Source organism: Triticum aestivum, chromosome 3B, assembly GCF_018294505.1.
Source record: "Triticum aestivum cultivar Chinese Spring chromosome 3B, IWGSC CS RefSeq v2.1, whole genome shotgun sequence".
NCBI lineage: Eukaryota > Viridiplantae > Streptophyta > Magnoliopsida > Poales > Poaceae > Triticum > Triticum aestivum.
This window is the reverse complement of record NC_057801.1, coordinates 442,499,175-442,506,398: the sequence shown is the minus strand read 5'-3', so window position 1 is coordinate 442,506,398 and position 7,224 is coordinate 442,499,175.

Genomic DNA, 7,224 nt, shown 5'->3' with positions numbered 1-7,224 from the left:
ATAATATTTTGCCAGGTTGTTCTTTAATAGTAACTAAAGCTAATTCCTCGAAATCCCTAGCAGCACATTCTTTATTTCTGGGGAATCAGTGGAAGATTTTTGTAGGACTCAATCAACTCATATGCATGTTCTTTTTTCTCTCTTTGTCGGATGGATATTTTTGAACTAAATTAATAGCATTCTTGCTAAATAGCACACACAAATGATACAGGAAATGAAGAACACTACTAATTAATAAAAAATGCCAAGAAATAGGCATGGAATAAGGTACCTTGATGGCTAGAAAATAGATATTGCAAGTTGTTGCTGCTGCTTACGAGTCACAGATAGAAATCCCAGTTTCCCTTTTCTATTCCCAAACAATACGGGAAATTGGAGTGTGTGTGAGAGAGATGTACACGGATTAAAACTTCATGAACTGGACGTTGATGGAATCTTGAAAATCGCATTACCTTCCTACACTAATCGGTCCAGCAGCCGAAAATCACAACTAGACCATGCGGGTGACATGGCATTGAACTTGGCATTGGCATCGCCGATTGGTTGCCAATTTTAGAAGAGAAGAAATAGAAAGACGAGAAAATCACGCACGTGAGGCAAGGCCAGAAATAATCGCTCTGTTACAGTTCTTTCCATTTCTGATTGAGAATTAATTAGTCAATCTGTTACATGGGAAAGAATTCTTTCCTCATCAAACACGCAAAAATAAGGTGATATGTTATTGTTCTTTATACCTTTTTTAGAATCAGGCGATCTGTCAACACGGGAAAGAATTATTTCCAAAAAATGACAATTCTTTGCTAAACATCACACACGAAAGATAACCAAGCCATCGGGGGCCCGGGGGGCGGCCCTGCTTGTGATGGTAAAGAATAAAAGCGATAGACTGCATAATAAAGGTTGCCATCACAAGGGGCCATATAACGTGACGTTCTTTTGCACTAAGGGGTTGAGCATACAAAAAAATAAGTGCATGGCAACCTCTGCTTCCCTCTACGAAGGGCCTATCTTTTACTTTATGTATTTACTTTTATGCAAGAGTCAAAGTTTTTCTCTCCATTCCCTTCTATTTTTCTCCTTTGGCAAGCATCATATGGGTAGCATGAGTTATTATTGTTGACATCACCCTTGAGGTGAATACGTTGGGAGGCGAAACTATGAGCCCCTATCTTTCTGTGTGTCCGGTTGAAACGTTTTGCTCATGTGTATGCGGTGAGTGTTAGCAATCATAGATGACTATATGATGGCTGAGTATGGGGAGATCTTACTTAAACTCTGTTGAATAAGTTGAATTACAATTGCTTGGTGACTAAGAACATAGGTTGTTAAGTTTCAAGAGAAATCATTGTTTGAACCTTAACATGTGAATTGGTTGCTACTTTAACATGAAAAGTTTTATAAGAAAGAATTGTTGTTATGATGCTAGGAAAAGTGATTGAAATTATCACTGATCAAACTTATGCACATTTCTTGCATTCACACTTCATAAATTATTTCTTTTATCATTTACCTACTCGAGGACGAGTAGGAATTAAGATTGGGGATGCTAATATGTCTCCAACGTATCTATAATTTATGAAGTATTCATGCTAACATATTATCATTCTTGGATGTTTTACAATCATTTTATAGCAACTTTATATCTTTTTTGGGGACTAACCTATTGACCCAGTGCCCAGTGTCAGTTGCTGTTTTTTGCTTGTTTTTTATATCGCAGGAAATCAATATCAAACGGAGTCCAAACACCGCAAAACTTTTTGTAGATTTTTTATGGACCATAAGATCACCAGTGGGCCAGAGCATCACCTAGGGGTGCCTCGAGGGGGGCACAACCCACCAGGGTGCACCCAGGTGGGTTCTGGCCCACCCCGGTGGCCTCCGGCACCCCCTCTTTACCCTATAAATTGCCAAATATTTCAAAACCCTTGGGCGTAACCCTAGATCAGAAGTTCCGCCGCCGCAGGCCTCTGTAGCCACCGAAAACCAATCTAGACCCCATTCCGGCACCCTGCCGGAGGAGGGAATCATCACCGGTGGCCATCTTCTGAAGGAAATATGCCCTAGAGGCAATAATAAAGTTATTATTTATTCCTTAATTCATGATAAATGTTTATTATTCATGCTAGAATTGTATTAACCGGAAACTTAGTACATGTGTGAACACATAGACAAAATATATAGTCCCTAGTATGCCTCTACTTGACTAGCTTGTTAATCAAAGATGGTTATGTTTCCTAACCATATACATGTGTTGTCATTTGATGTATAGGATCACATCATTAGGAGAATGATGTGATGGACATGACCCATCCGTTAGCTTAGCATTATGACCGTAACAATTTATTTGCTACTGCTTTCTTCATGACTTATACAAGTTCCTCAGACTATGAGATTATGCAACTCCTGAATATCGGAGGAACACTATGTGTGCTACCAAACGTCACAACATAAATGAGTGATTATAAAATTGCTCTACAGGTGTCTCTGAAGGTGTTTGTTGGGTTGGCATAGATCGAGATTAGGATTTGTCACTTCGTGTTTCGGAGAGGTATCTCTGGGCCCTCTCGGTAATACTCATCATTATAAGCCTTGCAAGCATTGTAACTAATGAGTTACTTGTGGGATGAAGTATTACAGAACGATTAAAGAGACTTGCCAGTAACAATATTGAACTAGGTATGATGATACCGACGATCGAATGTCGGGCAAGTAAGATACCGATGACAAAGGGAACAACATATGTTGTTATGCGGTTTGACCGATATAGATCTTCGTAGAATATGTAGGAACCAATATGAGAATCCAGGTTCTGCTATTGGTTACTGACCGGACGTGAGTCTCGGTCATGTTACATAGTTCTCGAACCCGTAGGGTCCGCACGATCGGTATTATGATTTTATGTGTTTTGATGTACCGAAGGTTGTTTGGAGTCCCGTATGTGATCACGGACACGACAAGGAGTCTCGAAATGGCCGAAACGTAAAGATTGATATATTGGAAGGCTATGATTGGACACCGTAAAGGATCCGAGTGGTTCGGGCATTTTTCTGGAGTACCGGGAGGTTACCGGAACCCCCCGGGGAGTCAATGGGCCTTAATGGGCCATGGTGGAAGAGAGGAGGAGGCGCCCAAGGTGCCCCCCCAAGCCCAATCCGAATTGGGAGGGGGGCCGGGCCCCTTTCCTTCTCTCCCTCTCCCTCTTCCTTCTTCTCCTACTCCAACTAGGGAAGGGGGGAAACCTACTCCTACTGGGAGTAGGACTCCCCCCTAGTACGCGCCATAGAGAGGAAGGGCCCTCCCCTCCTCCACTCCTTTATATACGGGGGAGGGGGCACCCCATAGACACACAAGTTGAACAAGTTGATTGTTTTAGCCATGTGCGGTGCCCCCTCCACAGATTTCCACCTCGGTCATATCGTTGTAGTGCTTAGGTGAAGCCCTGCGTCGATAACTTCATCATCACGCCATCGTGTTGATGAAACTCTCCCTCGACCTCAGCTGGATCTAGAGTTTGTGGGACGTCACCGAGCTGAACGTGTGCAGATCACGGAGGTGCCATACCTTCGTTGCTAGGATCGGTCGGATCATGAAGACGTAGGACTACATCAACCGCATTGTCATAACGCTTCCGGTTTAAGTCTACGAGGGTACGTAGACAACACTCTCCCCTCTTGTTGCTATGCATCACCTAGATAGATCTTGCGTGATCATAGGATTTTTTTTGAAATTATTGTGTTCCCTAACATCTTCATCATCCCGGCGGACACCACGATGAGGACGGAGTAGTCCACCCTCGGAGCTGAGGGTTTATACCAGTAGCTATGTGTTTAATCTCTCTATCTCTCGTGTTCTTGATATGTCACGATCTTGATGTATTGCAGGCTTTGTTAATATAGTTAGACCATATGGTGTTTTCCCCTTTCTATCTGTGATGAATTGCGTTTTCCCTTTGAGATTTTGTTTTGTCGGATTGAATACTTTTATGGATTTGAGAGCACTTGATATATGTCTTGTATATGAATACTCGTGGTGACAATGGGGTATCGTATTGATTCACTTGATGTATGTTTGGGCACTCAACTCGCGGATTCACGAGGTGACATTGGGGTAATCTATGCATAGGGGTTGATGCACATTCTTGTCTTTGTTTCTCCGGTAGAAATCTTGGGGCACTCTTTGAGGTTCTTTACGTTGGATTGAGTATTATGAATCTGAAACTATTTGGTGTTATTTTAGTACGAACTCTTGGATAGATCAATCGGAAAGAATAGCTTCGAGGTAGTTTTGTACCCTACAAATAATTTCTTCTATGTTCTTCGCTAGATAGGAACTTTGGAGTGATTCTTCATCGCACTTTGAGGGATGGTTATATGATCCAATTATATTAGCATTGTTGAGAGGTTGCACTAGTGAAAGTACGAACCCTAGGCCTTGTTTTCAAGCATTGCAATACCATATGTGCTCACTTTTATCGATTGCTACCTTGCTGTTTTTATTTATTCAGAATATAAAAATATATTTCTACCATCCATATTACACTTTTATTACCATCTCTTCGCCGAACTAGTGCACCTATACAATTTACCATTGTATTTGGTGTGTTGGGGACACAAGGCTTTTTATTATTTGGTTGCAGGGTTGTTGAGAGAGACCATCTTCATCCTACGCTTGCCACGGATTGATAAACCTTAGGTCATCCACTTGAGGGAAAACTACTACTGTCCTACAAAACTCTGCGCTTGGAGGCCCAACACAGGTCTACAAGAACAAGTTGCATAGTAGACATCAGGAGCCCTATTTGGGCTGGCCAATGTGTGCCCCCCCCCCATGGGGTAATCTCCCACCTTTGGTGGGCTGATGTTTGTGGAGAGGGGCCCCTTTTGGGCAGCCATCCTCAACTACCCCTCCACCCCTTCCTCCCACTATAAATAGAGGTGGATAGGTATCTCCACTTCATCCAAATTTTCTCACCACAAGGCATGCAATGATCTACCTCTCTTCCTCTCCCTCCACTAAAGAGTTTTTTGGCGCCGAAAGGCTGCCTGGCCTTCGGTAATGATTAGCTATTGACGTGCGAAGCACCATTGTATAGGTGACACCATATGTTCAATCTTCTGTTCGTGGGACTGTTCGAGGTTTTGTCTGAGATTTTGTTCGAGGGGCTGTTCGAAGGAGAAAATTCTCGCAGTTTGGAGGTTGTGAATCCTAGTTGCGGGAATCTTCCCCAACGATCTTCACCAACTTTCCTTCCCCTGCACTACGAGTTGTCAACTATCAAATGAAACCTTTCATTTATTTTCATAGTGGTCCTGGGCTAGTGCGCATGACAAATTTTTTTCTGCTACTTTCCCAACATTGCCCACCTGCGTAGCACTAGATTAAGCCTCATTTCCTCCCCTCTCGTATTGTCAGATTTCACACCACGACATCCCACCACCGTAGTTGAGAGTTGAGAGAGGAGGGATGCCACCATCGCTCACAACCGAAGGAGGAGGTACTTTGCCTCATCCTCCCTTTATCAGCAAGACTGGTTGAGGCTAACCTGCATCACTTCATCTAGGGCCGTTGCGCCTACCATTGGCCATCGAGTGCTCTTTCCCATTGGCTTCTTCTTGCTATGATGAGTGTAGTGATCGAGGAGAGGAGGTCGAGTACAACGGCGGCTTGCCAATGCCACCCTGGGAGCGACGCAAACATTTCACTCTATGCTATGTGATCCAAAAAGGTGTTGTCTCCTTATTCCTTTTCTTGCTCATCATTCTTTAGATACATCTCATGGGAAACTATTCTTAGCATGTCAGTGAATGCCCAAAATGTCTTGTACATACAAATCATTTGTACTTGGCCTGATATGGCTGGTTCTAAGAGTTGCTCATCGCGAGTGATTCGTCGCCATTCCACCGCCATCACATCAGATCATTATAGTTCACATACAGCAGCCACGGAGTAGTAATGCTTTGGGGTCAGGAGTAGATCGCCCAGAACTGAACCTCCTTCTCCTTCAAGTGTGCATATGGTATCGATGTGGCTATCCAGTCCTAGCACACACCAAATCTCTTATACACATGTCATAAGAAGATGGTGTGCCTGATGCTCTCGCAATCAGCGCTATAAATCATATCCATGGACTTGGATGGGAAATAAAAATTGGAGGATTCGTCAAGTTGAATGTGGATGCTGCTTTTGACTCCAACAAAGGATCTGGCTGATCAGGAGCAATACTCTGTGAAGCAAATGGCTTTTACCAGGCTGCATCGCGTGGCGATATCCCTTTTATGGAACGTGCAACGTCTGCGGAGGCCAAAGAACTCAGGGATGAACACGTTTTTGCAAGCGAGGTTGGCTGCAATAATCTCGTGGTCAAAGTCGATTGCATGGAAGTGATCAAGGTAATGCAAGGTGGCGTCAGCTCCCTTGGACCAGTGGCAGCAATTTTTGAGGAATGCACTTTTTCAAATCATAAATTTTATACTGTTAACTTTAATCACTGCCTTAGGGAAGCCAATATGATGGTTGATGCGTTGGCTACAGAGTCGGAGGCCTCATTAACCTTTATGTGGGATTCAGATCCTCTTGATTTTCTAGTCGACGTATATTAACAAACACTGTATCATTGTTCTCACTTTTTTCCTCCAATACGCATGAGTATGTGTATCATATATTACAGAAGAGAAAGGGGTGTGAGCCCATCCACATAAGGTTTTACATTTTCAAGTTACATGAACTAGTAACCCCCATCCACTAAAGATGATCTACTCTAATCCTACCCCTCTCACTAGCCCACCTTGACAAAGCCCCAAAGAAGGAACCAAATTCTCCTTTTAGAATTTCTCCTTGTTTCCACGTTCGGCCTTCACTTTCCATCCTATCAATGACATGGAGTTCTGATGGGCCAGCTCCGTCTAAGAGTATGGCATTCCTATGTTTCCATAGCCTGAATGTCCTTCGTGTGGTGGCTATTAGTGATCATTGATGCACCAATTTTCAAGGTTTGTGTGTGCCGATGACACTCACTCTGGCTTGTCCAACGCATGGCATACATGTATCCACACGTCCCTCGCGAAGACACAATCAAGGAGTATGTGATTGATTGTTTCTTCGTGTTGAGATTAGAACGGGCACATATCCTGATGCAGTAATCCATGTCTCGCCAATCTGTCTGAAGTCCAACATCGGTTTTTTAGTGCAAGCTAGGCAAAGAACCAACATTGCAATGGTGCTTTG